Raw genomic sequence first — 20591 nt, forward strand, 5'->3', positions numbered from 1 at the left:
AGACAACTGTCTGACAGCCTTTCTTTCTTCAATAGAAAGAGAACGCTGAAAGAAGAACTGAACTTCCTTCTATCCAGTGGACAGTCTCCACTAAACTTTCTGGCATGCAAGGGAGGTCAAGTAAAACAAGAAAGGCTTCATTAAGTATATCAATAGCAAAACAGAGAGAATACAGGCCTGCTGCAAAATGAGGTGGGTGCCCTGGTAACCAAAGGACACAGAGAAGGCAGAGTTACAGAACACCTTTTTTGTTTCAGTCTTTACTGCTAAGGCTGCTCCTCTGGAATCCCAGGCCCTGGAGAAAACGTCCAGGGAAAGGAAAACTTACCCTTTGTCAAGGAAGATATGGTCAGAATTAACCTGGCAAATTCAACATACACAGATCCATGGGCCCCAATGGAATGAGCCCATGAGTGCTGAGGGAGCTGGCAGAAGTGACTGCTGAATCATTATCATCCACGAAAGATCATGGAGAATGGAGGGGATGCCCGAGGACTGAAGGAAAGCCAGCATCTCTCCGGTCTTCAAAAGGGGCAAGAAGGAAGACCTAGAAAACTTCAGGCTTGTCAGACTCACCCCTGTCCCTGGCAAGATGATTAAGAAGTTTATTCTGGATGTCATTTCCAAGCACATGGAAGAAAGAAGCTTACCAGGAATAGTTAACCTGGATTCAATAAGGGAAAATCCTAATATTCTTACTGATGATCTTGATAAAGGGATTGAGTGCACCCTCCTTAAGTTTGTAGGTGATGCCAAGTTCAGAGGAAATGTTGATCTTCTTGGGGTAAAAAAAGATCTACAGTGTGATCTGGATAGACTGGGCTGAGGCCAGCTGTATGATATTCAACCAGACCAAGGGTTGGGCCCTGTACTTTGATCACAAGAACTCCATACAACCTTCACGCTTGGGGCAGAGTGGCTGGAAAGCTGCACAGAGGAAAAGGATCTGAGGGTGTGATCATCAGGCTACAACCCACTGCCACATACAGGGCTGCCAACCTCTATATCTAACACTAGACCAGGGTACTAAATCACTTATACTGGCATACTGGAGGCGTCCAGTAGCCACACGACCTGCAAAAGACCAGAAACGGGCAGGTCCAAGGTGACAAACACCCACCAGCACTCTGGGAACATCAGCATGAACAGCACAGGTGCTGGTGCACAAGACTGGGAACAACCCCACAGATCAGACACAACCTGATCCAGGTGCTCAGGAGGGCACCAGATACACTGACTGAGCCTCTACATCATGTTCCCTGTCAGCACAGCAGTCAACAGATGATGGTGCCAAAGCTGCTGGCACTTCTCAAGACATGCTGGGTACCAAAGCTGCTGATGTCCTACCCTCATCAGGACAGTTCTTTGAGCTCTGCACAGGGCTTTCACCTGCAGCTGTATCATGGGACAGAGAGAGCAGAGGCACAAGGCTGCCAGCAGCAGGCAGCTCCCTGCAGATAGCAGCTCCCAACCTGAGGATGGGGAGTTCTGAATAAGTCTCTTCTTATTCTGCCCTGGCTGAGGCTGTCTGATCGGTGTGCTCGTGTGTATTTGGGCTCTGAGTGAGCACGAGGTGGTAGATGGTCCCTGTGTCTGTGATGCCTGCAACTGGCACGTGATTTCTGGTTAGTGAAGGGTGAGTCGCATGAGCCAATGAATGTGTGAGGTGGCCTGTGAGGGGCAGCCCTGGTGTGAGAGCACTGGTGTGTCTGTAGGGGTGAGAGCACAGACCCCCTTGGGTCCAGAAATGCCTCTTCTCTGGTTGGTTTGTCCAACACCTGGGCCAGGAATCACTCCAAGAGTCTTCAGGATTGCTGAAAGAATTTGGTCTGGCATTTGTTGTTTCAGTCTTAAAGTCTTCAACAGTAAAGCACATTTCTCTTCCAAGATTCTTGAATTTCTTCACAGAGGTGTTCAAAATTCTCATCCTTTGCTCCTCTCACTATAGAATGTGCAGTATCAAGAACACAAGCATCAAATCTAGTGAGAAACGCTGCATTCTCACACCCAGGACCACAGAAAATCCCACAGAAATATGTCCCTGTTTTCACAGGTAGGTCCTGGAAACTTATTTCAGGGAATGACTTCGGCATTATCACAGAGATGCTAATTATTAAGGCAGAAGCACTGGTTACTGATTTACATTCCTATCGCAATTTCACATCTAAGCAGTTTAATGCTACAGCATTTGTAGTTGGGGAAAATGTGCCCCTTGTGGATACAAGGTCTGATTTGAGCCAAAGGCCGCTGTCCACAGAGAACCTTTGTGGATCTGCACACTTGTACTGTTGTGGGCTGGGACGGAGCTCATATTCATCCAAGATTCTGGTGCAGTGCTGTATTTTGGATCTGTGATGATGCTGATGAGACGGTGCCAAGGGCTTCTCTAATTCCCAATGCCCTGCCAGCAAGGGGCCTAAAGTGGGAAGGAGTGTCTGAATGCCCTGTTTCCCTTTGCCTATGCATTGTTCTGCCTTTACCCATTACACTGTCTTTGTCTCAACCCACAAGGTCTCTCACTTCCCCTTTCTACTTCTCTCTTCCATCTTACTGGAGGGGTTTGAGCAAGTGGCTACATGGTGCTGAGCAGCCAAAAAGCAGACCATCACAACATGTCATAAGTTTTCTAGATGAGTCATGAAGACCCATACTTCCAACTGGGCCCTGCCTCAGCTCTCCAGTGCATGAGGCTTATCGAGAGGCCAACGAGGTTGGCTGCTCCTGGGGACGGCCTCTGTAAGCATTTGGTTTGGCCACCACCACTCCTGGCTCTACCCACAGCATGTCAGAGCTGCCTCTCATCACAAGCTCTGCTCCTCCTGCTTGGGATGGGGTTGGGACTCCCTCACTCTCCCTACACTTCTTTTGACAGTGTTTTTTGGTGGCTTTGTCATGGTTTTCCCTCTGCAAATGGGCCCTTCAGGATGACATTCCACTCTGAAGCTGATCTCTTTGAGATCTTCAAGCCCCATGCCTTTGTGCTCTTCCTCTCCATAGAAATTTTAAGATATGTCATACTCAATGGTCTGAATGTGATTATGAAACATACAGATTTGTGGGGTTTGAGCTTTATCTTCTGAATTGCTGTCACATTTCTTTAGCACCTAATCCATTACTTGAGATAGAAAACTCTCTGAAACCAACGTCCAGCTCTATGGATTTCTGTTTAAACCATACTTCTGGCTCCACTGTCCATCCCACTGTGAACCACATCGTCATGAACGAATGAGAAGTACAGCTTTAAACTAGCTGAGGATTGCATCTCAGATCACTTAGTCATAACAGCACGCTGCAAGCCAAGAGAAAATTAGTGGAGGAAATAACATAAAATTGTTGCTTTACTGATTTTCTGTGATAAACAACTTATCATAAGTATTTAAAATCCATTATAACTTTTTATTTATTCTTAAACACAGTATACTAATTTTTTAATGCTAAAAACATTCAGTCGGCTTATTTGCATAATTGCTGCAGTGCATTTTGGTAGAAATTTTGATTCAAGATACTTGTAACTGGTGGCATGAACATATGCTTAGTTGAATTAAGAAGGAAAAGAACAGCAGAAAAAAAAACCACAAACCTTTCAATGCAAAATGAAATATAATAATTAACACAGAGGAAAGGAAAATGACAATGTGGGCAGAAGAAAAGCTTTCCATAAGTTCGAAGTGGATGCTAAGACATCATAGCAGTTGGAGCAAACGTTGAGTAAGATGCTCTGGGTAAAACAAATAGTGTTGCAATGTCGCAGTGATTAAAATATTGTCTGTATTTAACTGTAATTGGCAGCAGAAGTGATTTTTCCTAGAGACGGGAATAATGGCAAGAAGTTTGGGGGAAAGTTAAGTGTATCCTCCTACATAGTTGTGCTCCGTTCCACGTGTGTGTTTGTGGCAGCTACAGACTTTTGGACTCTTAGTGATGAATTGAATGCACAAACACTGCCTGCCAGTTGAGTGGAATTAGATGAACAATGGCTACATAATAGGCTTTATTTTACAGCCTTGTCATTCCCTCTTCTCACGCATACAAATGAATTTTAACCTAAGGGGGAGAAATGAGTGCACAAATTGGCATAATGTAGGCCAAAAGTTCCTTACTCCATCTTCCCAAGGTTGGAAGCAGCTCAGCTATGGAGACCACAGGCACCAAAGCATTTCTTTGGCTTTACAGACTTGCCAATGGAAACAAATGGTGTCCAAGACTACTCAAGGACAATATTTCAGCCAGCCCATTGCAGTCCATCATAGAACTAAAATCCAGCAGTACTGAACAGCACCGAATATGGATGAGGAAGAATAGAACAAACTTTTATATACAGAAACATATATCTTAAAAATCTCTATGAACGCCTTGCCACCAGTATCACATGTCAGATAACAGCAACTCAAGAAGAAGCAAAAAGAGTTTTGCAAAAAAAGTTGGAAGAAATCATCATTCTTATGCATATTATCACAAAATTTGCCAGGATAAGAGATCTTTGATGTTTCCCTGTGCTTAAGATAAGCACAGATGGGAATGAAAAGCAAAAAAAGGAAAACCAAAGAATCATGGTATGGCTTGGATTGGAAGAGACCTCAAGGATCACCAAGTTCCAACCCTTTTGTCATAGGCAGGATTGCAACATTGCCAGCCACTGACCGGGGGTACTGGTGGACAAGTCTGCGCATGAGCCAGCAGTGAGAGCTAGCTGCCCAGAAGATGCATGAAATACAGAAAGAAATAGTAACTGACATGCTGCACTAATGGCTGAGTTAACACTTTTAACTCATTGATGTTAGAAAACTGCCAGAACGATAACAGCTTCTGTCTTCGTTAATTTCAGCTGCTTCTGACCAAATGTAGGCAAATGCCTTATTGGACTGCAGTGTTCCCAGTTATTTGACAGTGCATTGCCAGGTAATCAGAAATAAGGGCACAGAACTGGATCTTCTGTGTGAAACTTGCCATTGATTTACATCTTTACAATTCAGAAAGAAAAGCCTTGGAGCTCACAAGCCTGTGAGCAAATCAGCTGCTGAGCTGACAGCAAGTCTTCGTCTGCCTCCTCTGTCCTGCTGCGGCCATCTCAGGCCTCATAGCAGAAGGACAGGAGCCTGAGCAGTGCAGCTGCTCTCAGGCCCACTTCCAAATCTATCTGGGTAAGCAGGCACACACATCCCTCCCACTGAGGAGTTTGGTCTGCGCCATTTCAAACAGGTTCTGGAACCAGCCCTGCCCAGGTGGGGCAGCGGGTCCTGGGGGGCTCTTTGTGACCCATCTCTGTGACACCCAGGCATAGCTGGCACCGACAGCAGGCGGCCTGCAGTGTCCGTCAGGACAGCGAGGAGACAGGGCAGGAGTGTGCGGGTCTGGCGAAGAGCCCCCGAGCGCAGCCCCAGTCGTTTCTCCCTACCTTTGGCAGCCCCGCGGCTGCCCCATCCCCACCCTCAGCCTTCATCCCACGGGATGGAGGAGAGACCCCCCAGCCGCTCCATCATGGCCGGGGAGGAGAGTGGGGCTCCCCAGGAGAGAAGATCTCCACCAGAGCCCTGTGAAGTGACCAAGGTGACCCCAGTGTGTGCTGGTGAGTGAGGGTGTCCAGCAGGGTGGGCAGAGCTGGGGCAGCGACACCAGGGCCCCTTGTCCTTACAGGCACGGGCAGACTGTGCCAGGGCTGGAGAGGCCAGAGCTCTCTCTTCCTCTGCTCGCGCCTGCCTTGGGCCCCTCTATAGCCCTGCTCTCTCTTCCTTGGTCAGATGCTGTCTGGCTGCCTCCATCTGAAGTGGCTGTAGACTGCATCAAAGCCAATGGGGTCAGCAAGGAACAGGTAAGAGCAGCCATCTCCATCTTGGCTGTGCCTGCATCTCCAGACAGTCCCTCTGGCTCTGCCTTCAGGCTGCAGGGGGGCTGCTGGCCAAGCAGAGCTGCTGCTGTCCTGCAGCTGTCCTGTGCTGCTCCACACCCTACAATGCCTGGTCCCCCTGGCCACGGCTCTCCCCACTCACACTCCTTGGTCTCTGTGTGCTTGCCAGGATCTGGTGCAGAAGATGCGGTTCCTGAACTGCATTTGCTTACTGTGCAGCACTGCTGCAAAGACGGGCCTCACACTGAGCCTGGCTCTCTTCTACTTCCTCAAAGATCTACCCAAGAAGATTGAGGTGAGGGGACATGGCACCCAGGTACCTGCGCCCTGTGAGAAGGACAGGACAGGGGGAGAGGGAGGCAGGAAATCAGGCACAGACACCAAAGTGCCGCAGATGGGACTCTGGGTGCTGCTGAGACCTCAGCAGTGGAGGTGGACAGCAGCACCAGTGTGCCAGTGCTTGTCGAGGGCCACTGGGGCGACTCAGGCCCTACCGGTGGGTGGCAGGTTTGCTGTTGCTGGGTGCTGGCAGCTGCCAGGTGCCATCCTGATTGTGCTTTGCAGGTTCTGCTGTGTGAGGAGCCCAGGGAGCAGCTGAGCACTGCACTGAGATCCTGCTGCATGAATGCTATTGCTGCCTTGAGGTACCTACTCAGACCCTGGTTTTGCCAGCACATCCCCCGGGCACCATCCTGGTGGCCCTGACGCAGCTCCCCGCTAAGTCTTGGCCCTCACCCCAAAGCTGGTGGATTAGGACTGTCCTCTGACCCAGAGCAGCCCTGTGGGGGAGGAGGCGCCTCCTGGCAGGGCTCCCCATCCCTCTCAGGGAGCCCTGCCCAGCAGAGGACCTGTTCCACCCCTGCCTCAGCACCAAGACACTGCTCCTAGCATCAATGTCTCTCTATTTGCAGCAAAGCCAATGCAATTTCGGAGGAAGATATACTGCATCTCTTCAACGTGTGCTGCAGCGTCATCTTCTACCTTCCTCCAACAAGGGCCTTGAACATTTCCCTCTACAACCACGTATGTACTGGGCAATCTACTGTTGACCCCATGTCTCTGGGCTGCCACTTGGATTACTTGTGTCCAGAGATCAATACAGGTGTTTGTGGGACAAGGTAGAAGCCTTGCTTGCCCTCACCCCTCTCACTCTTGCCTTGGGCTTGGCAAACACCCTGTGCTTGTAGCCTGGTCTGCACGCAGCAGCTCTGCAGGGTGTCCCTGTGCACAGACCTATGGGTATCCTTCCTTGGCAGCTAGAGGGGTTCACAGCAGTCTCCTGGGTATGAAAGGGAACACTGAAAGGCTTCCACAACCCACTGTTCTCTTTACAGACACTGGATGCTATGGACAACATGCTGCAGATTGTGCTGGACAGCTGTCCCACCGACAGGGTCAACAGTCGGCTGCAGAGAATCTTGGAGGTCTGTCTATTGTGAAGTTCTGCCCCCAGAGTCCCTTGTAGTTGAATTTTATCCTGACCATGGAAATGGCACTGGCAGCAGTTGGAGCCAGCAAGGGACCCCAGTGGCAGTAGCCCCACGATGGGCTTGGCTTAAGCTCAGGGGAAGCCTGGATGGATGCTGTGATTCCAGCTAGGAGCTCAGCAGAACTGCTTCTCCTGGAGTGGGCATCAGCAGCTCCCAGGCTAACCAGCAGCTCCTCTCCTCACAGGTGCTGCTGCCTTTCAGCATCTCCAAGACAAAGACAGTGTGTGAGAGGGCTTTGGGGCGCATCTGGAAGCTTAGTGCTTTCATGACCAGCAGTTTCTGGCAGCAGGTAAGGAGACATGAAAATTCCAGCCAGGCACTCTCATTCTCTGCATCCCAGAGCTGCCTCTGCGGCTCAGGATTACCTGTGAGACAAGCTGGGGCTCAGGTGTGAACCCTCAGAATGCTTTTGACCTGAAGGGAGGGTCTTTCTCCTTCCTTTTGCCTGTGGTCATCCCTCCAGACGCTATTCTCTCACTCCATTTAACATGCCTTCCCTCCTTTTTTCCTTCTTACTGCAGCCACTTGGAAGAAACCTTCCCCCTTCTCAGAGAACAGACATTGCCCTTGTGACTCTGGAGAAGATCATTGGAGACTACAGTTTTGATGAGAAGAACTGGGCTGAGACTATGCTGGATGTTCTTTGGAGAGACCCTGGAACCTGGCTGATAGATGTAAGCAGTGTTAAGCTGGATTGTCAGGCCCTAACATGCCCACCACAGCTCTTGAGAATCTGAAGCCATTTTAAGGCAGCAGAGAGCTGTGGGAAGGGCAGAAATAACACAGCCTGGGAGGCAAATGGCTGCAGTCCAGTGGCAGCAGCAGTCTCCCTGTGTTCTCACAACAGGTGCCAGAGATCCTGGGATGCATCCACACCAACCTGAAAGTCAAGAGCACCTCAGTTCAGCAGATCCTGTTCTCAGTGCTGGATGTGCTGACCATCCAGTTTCCCATGGATGTGCTGAGGAGTGTGTTGAATGACCTTCCACAGGCTGACAGGTATCAGCCCAGACAGCCCCACATGATTGTTCCATGTGAAGAACAGGGCTCAGAAACGGTCTGGTTGCCAGAGCCAAGGAAAGCTGCAGGACATCCCGAGGAGCAGGCCCTCCATCCCACTGTGCTTTCCAGTGATGGTGGGCCGCTCAGGGCTGCAGCAGCCAATATCAACCATGGCAGCCCAGAGCCCCCCATCAGGCTCCTGCCCTGCCCCTCTGGGAAGGCCATCTCAGCCCCTACTTCTTGCCCAGGCTAGGCCTCCAGGTCCCCCTAAGCATGTGGGGCAGCAGGGCCAGGGCTGCAGCACAGCCTGGGGCCTAGTGGACCAGCCTGAGCCGTGGTGCTGTGGCTAAGGCAGCCCTGCTGACACAGCATTGCTCTCCATTTATAGCACTACCCTGGACATACTGAAGAGTGTGCTGCCCCTGCTGGAAGCATCCGAGGGGATCTGGGATGAACTGAGCCACGTTCTCCAGGACCAACAGCTGTGTGAGAGACTTAATGTCACCACAGCGGAGCTGGGCCTCCTTCGCTTGACTGTGAGTTACTGGACAAGGCACCGTGCTCTCCTTCAGGGCACTCTCTCCCAGAGGCTCCCTGCCTCCCCCTGCCTTGCTCCTTGGACCAGAAACCTGAGGCAGGGCTGTTGCAGAGTCAGAGCCATGGCTGGGGCCTGGGAGAGCCGCAGCCTCCATGCAGGCGAAGCAGGCTTGATTGCCCGTGGCCACCCATGGCTGGTGTCTCTTTTGTGCCAGCTCCTGCTGGTCAAGCACTCCTCAGAGGCTCCAGAAGCTCAGAGGGCAGGAGGAGCAGGCTAGAAAGCCATCCTGCATAGTGCTAGGCCTGGGCACAGCGGGACGGTGGGGCCCTCCAAAGGCACTGCTACCTCAGGCCAGGCTATGTCTCCCCAGTGCCCTGCCCTGAGCTGCCAGAACAGCCAGGAGCTGCAGGGTGCAGGAAATGCTGCTGCCTCTGCCTGCCTCTCACTGCTGTGTTCCTTTGTTCGTTTCAGGTGATGCCTCCAACTGAAGAGAACCTGCAGGAGCTGTGTAAGCCAGCACTGCTCCAGAGGCTTCTGAATGTTGAAAGCCTTCCAATACTCTGGCTGGTGCTCAGACGCCTCGTGCTGCTGTCTGATAGACCTGAGATGGTGAGCAGGACCTTGTCAAACGAAGCCCTCCTGTTGGCAGCCTGGCACTGGGGCGGTGGGCAACACTGTGCCTTGGCCTTGCCTGACACTCGGGAGTTGGGGTGATGGTTGTGGTGTTGCTGCTCTATAATCAGAGCTATTAGGCCAGGGTGGCCCCTGTCCTCCTGATGGAAAGAAAATGGTGTGTTTTGTACAGGCAAGAGAACTACAGGCCCTGCTTCCAGGCATCATGGAGACCCTGCGGTTTGCCAACACAGCCATTACTGTGAAGGTGCTGAATATCTTCAGGAATGCAATGCTCCATCTGGGGAAGAGGCACGCCAGTCCCTTTGCTCTGGAGCTGGCTGAGATGATCCTGCCTCTTTTTAATCATGTAAGTCTGATGTGGGAGGCTGAGCTCTGTGGATGGGTGCTTGACAGGAGTGCCTTCTCCTTTCTTTCCATCTCTGGGCTCTCAGGAATGAGATGTCTTGTGGGCTCTGCAGCCCATCAGGCCTTGTCCCTGGCAGTGCAGTTTTGTTGTTCTTGGTGATGTCATGCCCTGGTGCTGGGTCTCAGCTTGGCACCTGAGCAAAACACCTTCTGCCAAAGGTTACTTTCAGAACCTCCAGCGCTCCGTTTTCCACCAGTGCCAAGCATTCTCTCCAGGGACGAGCAGGGATGTGGAGGCTGAGCAGACAGCTTGTGCCCCAAAGGCACTGCTGAAGGCCAGCTCTGTCTCCTCCTTGTCCAACACTCCCAAGATGCCAGGGCAGCTGCACTTTGACCTGGTGGGCTGGCTAGGGGAGCACTCTGAGGCACAGGCACACCATGCTGGAAACCTGTTACATTGCTTTGCACAACTGCACGGCACCTTTGTGCAGAATGTGACTCCAGAGCACCTCCTTTCACATCAGCCATGCCTACACTCATGCTCAACATGGGAAGTCAGAGTGTGTTGCTGAGGTCTGAGGTCCTCCTGTTCTCCCTCAGGCATCATGTGAAGTGCGAGAAGGGTCCATCTGCCTCTTCACGGATGTGATGGATGCTGTGGTGTGGCATAAGAAGGGAAGCATGAAGAAGACTGTGCGCAGGGTCCTGCTCCCTCTGCTCTTTCAGATGAGTGACGAGACCCCGAGCGTCGCACAGGTATGAACTTCAGACCTGACCAGTGTGCAGGCAGTGGTGTGCTGACAGCTCAGCAGTGATCTGCAATTGAGAGCAAGTTCAGCAAGCAGCCAGACACTGGGATGTGTGTCTGTGTGTGTGGTGCCATGTCCCTGCATCTGTTGTTCTGTAGGCATCTGGGGAAGCCCTTGTGTCCTGTGCAAAGTTCCTGAAGTGGAAGGAGCTCAAGCAGCAGGCCCATGAGAAGAACACAGCAGGGATCATGAAGTGTTTGGTGAGGACAATCACACAGCCCCCACCTTTTTGCTAGGGAAAGGAGATGCTGGAGGAGGGGTTGCACCAGCATCTGTGGACACTCTGCAAACCCCATGCTCTTCTGCTCTTCTTCAGCTGCAGGAGGACAGAAAGAGAGTGGAAGGCTACCTGCAGCAGAGCCTGCCATACCTGGAGGATTCTCAGGCCTCCTTGAGATGCGAGGCTGTCAGATTCATTGGTGAGCCCAACCCCTGCGTCCCTCTTTGGGCCCTGTCCTGGCAGGAAGGCACAGCCCTGAAGCCCCCAGGTACACCCTGCCCATGACGGTGGGTGCCTTGCTCAGGTCCCCCTTGGGCGCCGTCCCTGCCTGCAGCACAGAAGGGGAAGCAGCTGGGCTGGCGGGGTCGGGGTCTGCGCTCCTGGCAGAGTGTTGGGGAGTGGGTGTCTGACGGAGCTCTTTCCCTAGGGCTGATTGGGAAGCTCTCCAGTGAACAGAGTGAGGAGATGCTGAATAAACTCTGTAGTGGTGAGTGAGAGCAGTGCTGTGTGTGTTGGGGCTGGGGGCAGTGCCTGGGCCGCATGCAGCTGTGCTTTGCCCTGCTGCAAGGAAACGCTGCAGGGGCAGAGGAGCATTGCTGGCAACCCTGGGCAGTGTCTTCCAGCTGACCCCTCAGTCTCACGTGCTCCTCCTGGCCAGGAAAAGCAATGAGTGGGGCTGGCATGGTCCAGAGAGGAAGCTGGTGGCTCTCTGCAGACTGGGCGGTTCATTCTCTGCTCTGTTTCCTTCTGTTGCAGCCCTTCAGCCTTTGGAATATGACACCCATCTGGCAGTCCGTTCTGTGGCATCTGAGACAATCCAGAAGCTGAGACACCAAAGGCAGAAGATGGCATCAGCACGGAGAAGGCTCCCAGCACTTCACCGCTGGTCCTGCAAAGTCATCTGAGGGATAATTCTTGTACCGTAACGTTGCTAGGACACCTGTACAGTAACGTTGCTGGGACACGCGTTCCTGTCACGCAAGACAGACCCCCTGAACAACGGAAGAGAGCCTAGGAGCACGGACATCTTGGAACAAAGAACAGGAACCAAGCTGGTTAGAATTGGGTCTGTTGTTAGTAACTGATTAAGGCGAAAAGCACACCAGAAAGCCATTGCAAGGAAGACCTGGAGAAGACATCTGCCCATGACCATCAGAGAGCAGAACACATGCACGCAGATGCAGAACGTATCAAAGTTCCCATGACTTAATTGGAACTCATCATATGAGTTCTTGGAACTGTTCAAGCAAGCAGAAAAGTTATGGTTTTCCTTGCTTTTGCAAAGCTGAAATGCTGGGCAGCAAAGCTCGTGCTTGCTAATAGTGCTGCGTGCCTGGCCATAAGTAAGTGTCAGGTGGAAAAAGACTAGAAAAAAACATATTTTCTTTTCCTATGTCTTGGAGACCCAGGAATCCAGACTTCAAGATCTTTGCTTTTGAGTTTGCATTTCAAAACCAGATTAGAAATGATTCTGCAAACTTTCTTTGATGACATTTGTCTCCTCAAATAACAACAATACTACTGTTTCTATTACCACTAATAACAGCAACGCAACAACAAAATAATGAAAGATGAAGGAAGGCACAGGGAGAAGAGTCACCTGAGGAAATTTCTCCTATGAACTGAATTGTTGTTCGGGTCCCTGTGCACAAGAACGAAGGACGAAGCAAGGAAGTTTTGTCTTCAGAATGCAATATGGTTCATCTTATTGTCATCCAAATGAGACTGGGATTTCACTGGATTGTTGGAAATGAGAAAACAGTGCCAAAGTTGCATTTTTTGAAACAGAAGAAGAGTAATTTCAAAAACCCACAGCAATAGAGTGGAGAAGATCACCAGCAAAGCCAGTAGCATTTGCCCTTGGAGTAAAAGCAACAGCAACAGCCAAAAAAAGAAGTGGATGCTCATCCATTTCATGTACAGTTGTAAATATGTGAAAGCAAGCAGACTTACCTGAATTTGGCATAATTTTAATGGTAAACATCACCAAGCTTCCTCCAAAAGTGGACTTGACCTTAAGTATTTGCAACTATCTATGTACAGAGGGAGCTACAGGAGACCTCTGCTCTGATCCTTCAGTTTCCATGTCTATTACCATCTCCCTTCCTGAAGATCTTATGAAGAAAGGCTTTTCCCGTGAGGATGAAGCACGGACAGGAAATGTTACAGCTAGTTTTGCTGTGGGGAGTTTACCTCTGTGTGTGACACATGCATTCTTCTGACAACTGCTATCACTCAGTTTATTAATAAAAGTGATGTTTTTATTACTTTGTGCCTCACAGATTAATCTGATTTTAAGAAAATTGGGCTGACTTTGTTTGCTTTGCTCAACACTGGTTACATCAAGATAACAAAAGACATTATTTTCAAGAATGATTACAGTAGCTGAAGTTGCGAGGTGCTGATAGAGGGCAGCTTGGCTTTGGCTAAGCTAGATTGCTCCTATAGGCCTTAGCTCTGAAACCAAATTTGACCGAGCATTCAAGGAGACTCTGCGCACATTATGCACATGAGATATTCTTTCAACAATTTTTTTTTAATCAACAGATAGATTGAAATAGAAAATACCTATTTCTAGGTAATTTGAAATTCCAGATTTTTTCTTGCTATGCAAAAATCAGAATGAATTAGTTTATGTAGTTACTGTCATTAGGTTTCATGTGAATTTCCTTTTAACAACAATCTGTTTTATAACCAAATTGAAAAGAATCTCTTTATCAAAAGCAGACATTCCAGTGATGAAGATGAGCATGCAAGAGTGGGTACTTTGGGGTGTTTTTCCTCCAGCTTTCAAGCAGGAGCTGGAAGCAACTGTGCTCTTATCAAAACATGGTGGGACCACTCCCGTGACTGGAGTTCTGTGATGGATGGTTTACAAGCTCTTCAGAAAGGATGGACAAGGAAGGAAGGGTGGTGATGTAGCCCTTTCTGTTAAAGACTGTTTTGAAGTTGAAGAGCTTGGGGTTGGGAATGATAAAGTGGAGTGTCTGTGGGTAAGGATCAAGGGGAAGGCCTGCAGGGGTGACATCTTGGTGGGGGTCTGTAATAGACCGCCTAATCAGGATGAAGAGATGGACGAGGCATTCTATGAGCAGCTTGCAGAAGTTGCATGTTCACCAGCACTTTTTTCTGGGCCTGTGACAGATACAAAGGAGGAAAGTAATGTTTCTACTAGATTCTTGCAAAGCTGAAGTGCTGGGAAGCAAAGTTCCTACTTGCTCAGTAGTGCTGTGTGCCTGGGTGTGAGTGTCATGAGGAACAGGACAAATGGGTTTGTATTTCAAGGGGAGAAAAACCCATATTTTCTTGTCCTCTTTCTTGGAGACCCAGAAATCCAGACTCAGATCTTCAGTTTTGAGTTTGTGTTTCAAAATATATTCCAAATAAGTATGATATAGGAATACAAGGTGACATAATGTAATAAAACAGACTTGGAATTGAGGCCAGGAATTTGAACACAAATGAGAGAGTGTCCAAAATTGAAGGCCTTACTCTAATGCTGAAGGCGAGAGGTAGGGAGCACCCACCGCAGGGATGAGCAGTAGAAGAAGGGGCAATTGCTTGACTCACAAGCAGTTTTCTCTCTCTATCTAAAGGAAAAATGTAAATGGAACTGTGAAGTCTGATTCACGCCACAGTAGTCTACTGTCAGCCTCCACTCTCTACTGGCCACGTGGGGCTATTAAAAGGTGACTGAGTTTTGCTTATGACTCCATGACTTGGGAGTGGGGAGCAAGGAATCCCTGTTGGTGCGGTACTGCTGTCTGTGCACTGTTGTTGTAGCAATCGGTACCTGTTGCTCTTTAACTCGAAGCAACCCCACAACAGATGGATCTTCTGACCAGCCAGGCCAGGCCTAACAGACAGCTGCTTAAAGTTGTCTGTGTCTATAGCAGCTATTCCAATGGCCCATCAGTACCTGCTGGGCTCCATAAAATACTCCCTTCTGAGAGAATCAATACCAAGTATCCATGGAGCCCCTGCGCCAGTCATGATGGGATGATTATGCCAGTCTTTACCATTAAGGCTTACTTTGGCCTCCAACAGAGTCAACTCTTGGGAACCAGCAGTCACTCCAGAAATATAAATTACTTCTGTCCCTTTATGACTCAATGGGGTTAAGAATGCACTGTGCACCAGTGTCCACCAGTAAGGTGATCCATCAGTAACACGCACTGCCATCATGTAGCAGTTGCACACCAGAGAACCAGTGCTTGGTGTGACTTGCCAGAGCCATCTGTAAATACAGTAACAGCACTAGGTATTGGAACACGTGAAAGTAAAGCATTAGTAGTAAGGGGCAGATTACTCAAATTATGTAGTAACTGATGTTTGGGTGGGTGGGTGGAGATTTGTAGAGTATAATCTGATGTTTGTAAAGCAAGTGACTGAGCAAGCATCCAATCTAAATCTTTTTTAGTAGCAGGTATGTAGGTGCAATCAGAGTCAGGAGCTCATGAAATCTGTAGACGCTGTAGACGATGTCGACCTCGCTGTATCAGCAATGCAAACATCTCCACTCTTGATATAATGTTTTTTAAAAATGTATGTGGTAAGAATATCCATTTGAGGATTATGAGAGGAAATTTTCTTGAGCTACCCCACTGACATAACAAGCTTCATGCCTGATAGGAGTTTGATATTACCGTAAGAGATACTGGAAGTGATAAACCAACATGATGGCTATAATGATGTTTCAATGATGGTATTACAGAGTCTAAGCATTTTAGTGCTTCTGCTGTTAATCACAGAATCAAAGAATTGTAGGGGTTGGAAGGGACCTCTAGAGATCATTGAGTCCAACCCCCCTGCCAAAGCAGGCTCCCTACACCACGTCACACAGGTAGGCGTCCAGGCGGGTCTTGAATATCTCCAGAGAAGGAGACTCCACCACCTCCCTGGGCAGCCTGTTCCAGTGCTCCGTCACCATCACCGTAAAGAAGTTGTTGAGCACATTCGTGCGGAACTTCCTATGCTGAAGTTTCAGCCCATTTCCCCTAGTCCTGTCCCCACGCACTGCTGAAAAGAGTCTGGCCTCACCACTATGGCCCCCACACCTCAGGTATTTATAAACCTGAATCAAATCCCCTATCAGTCTTCTTTTCTCAAAGCTAAACAGACAGTTCCTTAAGTATCTCCTCACAGGGGAGATGCTCCAGGCCCTTCTCCATCCTTGTGGCCCTCTGCTGGACTCTTTCCAAGAGATCCCTGTCTTTTTTGTACTGGGGAGCCCAGAACTGGACACAGTATTCCAGATGAGGCCTCTCCAGGGCAGAGTAGAGGGGGAGGATCACCTCTCTCGACCTGCTGGCCACGCTCTTTTTAATGCACCCCCGGATGCCATTGGCCTTTTTGGCTACAAGGGCACACTGCTGGCTCATGGACAACCTGTCGTCCACCAGGACACCCAGGTCCCTCTCAGCAGAGCTCCTCTCCAGCAGGTCTTCCCCCATCCTGTACTGGTGTATGCAATTATTTCTACCTAGATGCAAGACTCTACACTTGCTTTTGTTAAACCTCATCTGGTTTCTTACTGCCCAGCTCTTCAGCCTGTCCAAGTCTCGCTGAATGGCAGCACAGCCTTCAGGCATGTCAGCCAATCCTCCCAACTTCGTGCCATCAGCAAACTTGCTGAGGGTGGTCACTATCCCCTCATCAAGGTCGTTGATGAAGATGTTGAACAAGACTGGACCCAGCACAGACCCCTGGGGGATGCCGCTAGTTACAGGCCTCCAGCCAGACACCTCACCACCAATGACAACCCTCTGCTCTCTGCCAGTCATCCAGTTCTCGACCCACTTTGATTATCTTTTAGAGGTTAGATCTGGGTTTCCTTTGAGTAGCTGGAATAAAGGGTGCATCTCCTGGGTAGTAATACCCAAAAGTGGTTGCAACCAATTGATGGTTCCTAATAAGTTTTGCAAATCATTTTATGTCTGTACATTAGGTAACGTTAGGTGACATTTTGAGGATTTGTGGCTGCATGGTGTGAGATGTAATTTTCCATCCTAAATATTTCCATGGAGAACTAAGCTGCACCTTTTCTTCTGCTGTTTGTAAACCTACAGATTGGACTGCCTGCTGGGTGAGCAATAAAGCATCCGTTAGACCCTTTCTTGTTCTGCCGCTATTAATATATCATCCACATAACGATAAATAAGGTCTAGATAAAGTCTAGATTTTCGTACTGGTTGTAATGCATTTGTTACAGTCAATTGACTTATTGTTGGACTATTAAGCATTCCTTGTGGTAACATGGTCCAATGATACCACTGAGCAAGGCTTTGTTAGTTGATGGAGGGCACTGAGAAAGCGAATCGTGGTGTGTCTTTTGGATGAAGTCAAATGGTAAGAAACCAGCCTTTAAAATCAATGGCTGCTATAGGCCAATTTCAAGGAAACACTGAAGGCAAAAGGCAAAGGAAGACCAGGCTGCAACACCCCCATGGGCTCGATTACTGCACTGACAGCGCACAAATCCTGTAACAGCTGTTCTCAAACCAGCTCATGTAGATGCAGCAGCTTTTCCTCTGCCAAGGGGTGCTGATCTACCCAAATAGGTTGATTTCTTTTCCAATTTAGGGGTCTAGGTTGTTGCTGACCAATGGCCCCTGTTGAAAATTTGTCTGCAAAATCATGCCCCGTGGACATAAAAGATCACGACCCCACAAAGTACAGGGAACTGGCAAGACATAAGGAGCGGTGTAAGCAGTGCGACCATCAGGCCCTTCAGAAGATCAAATTTGGGCACTTTGTTTGGGCTGCTGCAAACCCCCAACTCCTACAGGAGCAGAATTAGGGTCTTTTAATGGCCATTCAGAGGGCCAATCACTTGACTTAATGATGGTAACATCAGCCCTAGTATCCACCAGGCCTAATAACTGTCAGCTGTTTACTAAGCACGGTAATAATGGCTTGTATTTTAACACTTGTTTAGTCCTTGCTCCCAAATCCACCAGTTCAGTCCCTGATACCAGGTGCAGCCAAAGAATGAAAAGGGATCAATTGTGCTATTTTTTGGTCTTTGGGAATAAAGCAGGTGGGGGGGTGAGGGTGTCCATGCCGTTATCTTTATCTTCCCAGCGTTGTCAGCGTAGGCTTTTTACAGTCCCTCTGTACATGACCGGGCTGACCACAATTGTAACATTTCATTCTTTGAGCTGTCCCTTCATTGAGTCGTGATGCCAGTGTGTCTGCTAGCAAGGCCACTGTGTGACTTTCCATGCCTACATCTTGACAGGCTTTAATCATGTCAGTAATGGATGGATCAACATTCTTTAAGGACTGTAAAACCTTTCACTCATTTGCGTTTTCTACAGCTAATTGCTTAAGCAAACCAAATCCTTCTTAGTGGATCTGGTCAAACAGCTCCATGACATTCTTGTGCTGGGGGCTTCTGAACTCCATCCTGTACTCCAGGTGGGTTCTCACAAGAGCACAATAGAGGGGGCAGAATCACCTCCCTCGACCTGCTGGTCATGCTTCTTCTGATGCAGCCTAGGATCCAGCTGGACATCTGGGCTGCAAGAGCACACTGCTGACTCATGATAGTCTTTCATCAACTGACATCCTTAATGTGGGAATAGACCTCTAAGATCATCAAGTCCAACCCCAGACCATCCCCACCGTGCCACTAACAGAGTCTGTCAGAGCCTCCTCTATGTGTCTCTTGAACACCTCCAGGGCTGGTAACTCCACAGCCTTCCTGGGCAGCCAGTTCCAATGCATCACTACTCTTTTGGAGAAGTTTGTTTATTTCTTAGTTGATTTTTCTCACCACCTTTACCAATGATCTTCTCCCATCGTACCAATCAGTAGCTGCTGAAAGCCTGGACCAGCTCAAAGACCTATTTTCCTGCAAGTTCATAAACCACCTCTTGTAAATGGACATACTGTGCAGTATATTCAGACAAAGCCAGCTCAGAAATCTCATCAGCAAGTGTTGTATTAGGACCTACGTGTCCAACCTTGTGACTTGCTTGGGCCGTGCTGAGTGAACAAGGATTTTTATAGGCTGCATACACGCAGGTTGCTCCAGAAGTAAAGCCTCCTCTTTGTTTTCTTGGAATCTGCATTACACTTGGAGCAGCCTGCATAATATACATCCTCCATCATATCTGAAACGTCATGGCTGTCCAGTGAGGTCCCCAGTGACTGGAAAAAGGGAAACGTTAGCTCTATTTTTAAGAAAGGGAGAAAGGAAGTCCAGGCAAACTACGTGCAGGTCACCCTAATCTCTGTGCCTGGGAAGATGGATGCAAGTTGTCCAGTCAGCTTTTTAAAACCATTCCTGACCAATAAATAAATAAATAAATAAATGAAAGAAATAGTAACTGACATGCTGCACTAATGGCTGAGTTAAAACTTTTAACTCATTGATGTTAGAAAACTGCCAGAAAAGTAACAGCTTCTGTCTTCGTTAACTTCAGCTGCTTCTGACCAAATGTAAGGAAACACCTTATTGGACTGCAGTGTTCCCAGTTATTTGACAGTGCATTGTCAGCTAATCAGAAATAAGGGCACAGAACTGGATCTTCTGTGTGAAACTTGCCATTTATTCACATCTTTACAATTCAGAAAGAAAAGCCTTGGAGCTCACAAGGCTGTGAGCAAATCAGCTGCTGAGCTGACAGCGAGTCTTCGTCTGCCTCCTCTGTCCTGCTGCGGCCACCTTCGGCCTCACAGCAGAAGCACGGGAGGCTGAGCAGTCCAGCTGCTCTCAGGCCCACTTCCAAAGCTATCTGGGTAAGCAGGCACACACATCCCTCCCACTGAGGAGTTTGGTCTGCGCCATTTCAAACAGGTTCTGGAACCAGCCCTGCCCAGGTGGGGCAGCGGGTCCTGGAGGGCTCTTTGTGACCCATCTCTGTGACACCCAGGCATAGCTGGCACCGACAGCAGGCGGCCTGCAGTGTCCGTCAGGACAGCGAGGAGACAGGGCAGGAGTGTGCGGGTCTGGCGAAGAGCCCCCGAGCGCAGCCCTAGTCGTTTCTCCCTACCTTTGGCAGCCCCGCAGCTGCCCCATCCCTATCCCTTCATCCCACGGGATGGAGGAGAGACCCCCCAGCCGCTCCATCATGGCCGGGGAGGAGAGTGGGGCTTCCCAGGAGAGAAGATCTCCACCGGGGCCCTGTGAAGTGACCAAGGTGACCCCACTGTGTGCTGGTGAGTGAGGGTGCCCAGCAGGGTGGGCAGGGCTGGGGCAGCGACACCAGGGCCCCTTGTCCTGACAGGCACGGGCAGACTGTGCCAGGGCTGGAGAGGCCAGAGCTCTCTCTTCCTCTGCTCGCGCCTGCCTTGGGCCCCTCTATAGCCCTGCTCTCTCTTCCTTGGTCAGATGCTGTCTGGCTGCCTCCATCTGAAGTGGCTGTAGACTGCATCAAAGCCGATGGGGTCAGCAAGGAACAGGTAAGAGCAGCCATCCCCATCTTGGCTGTGCCTGCATCTGCAGACGGTCCCTCTGGCTCTGCCTTCAGGCTGCAGGAGGGCTGCTGGCCGGGCAGAGCTGCTGCTGTCCTGCAGCTGTCCTGCGCTGCTCCAGACCCCGCAATGCCTGGTCCCCCTGGCCACGGCTCTCCCCACTCACACTCCTTGGTCTCTGTGTGCTTGCCAGGATCTGGTGCAGAAGATGCGGTTCCTCAACTGCATTTGCTTACTGTGCAGCACTGCTGCAAAGACGGGCCTCACACTGAGCCTGGCTCTCTTC

This window comes from Excalfactoria chinensis, chromosome Z (assembly GCF_039878825.1).
Source record: "Excalfactoria chinensis isolate bCotChi1 chromosome Z, bCotChi1.hap2, whole genome shotgun sequence".
NCBI classification, from domain to species: Eukaryota; Metazoa; Chordata; class Aves; order Galliformes; family Phasianidae; genus Excalfactoria; species Excalfactoria chinensis.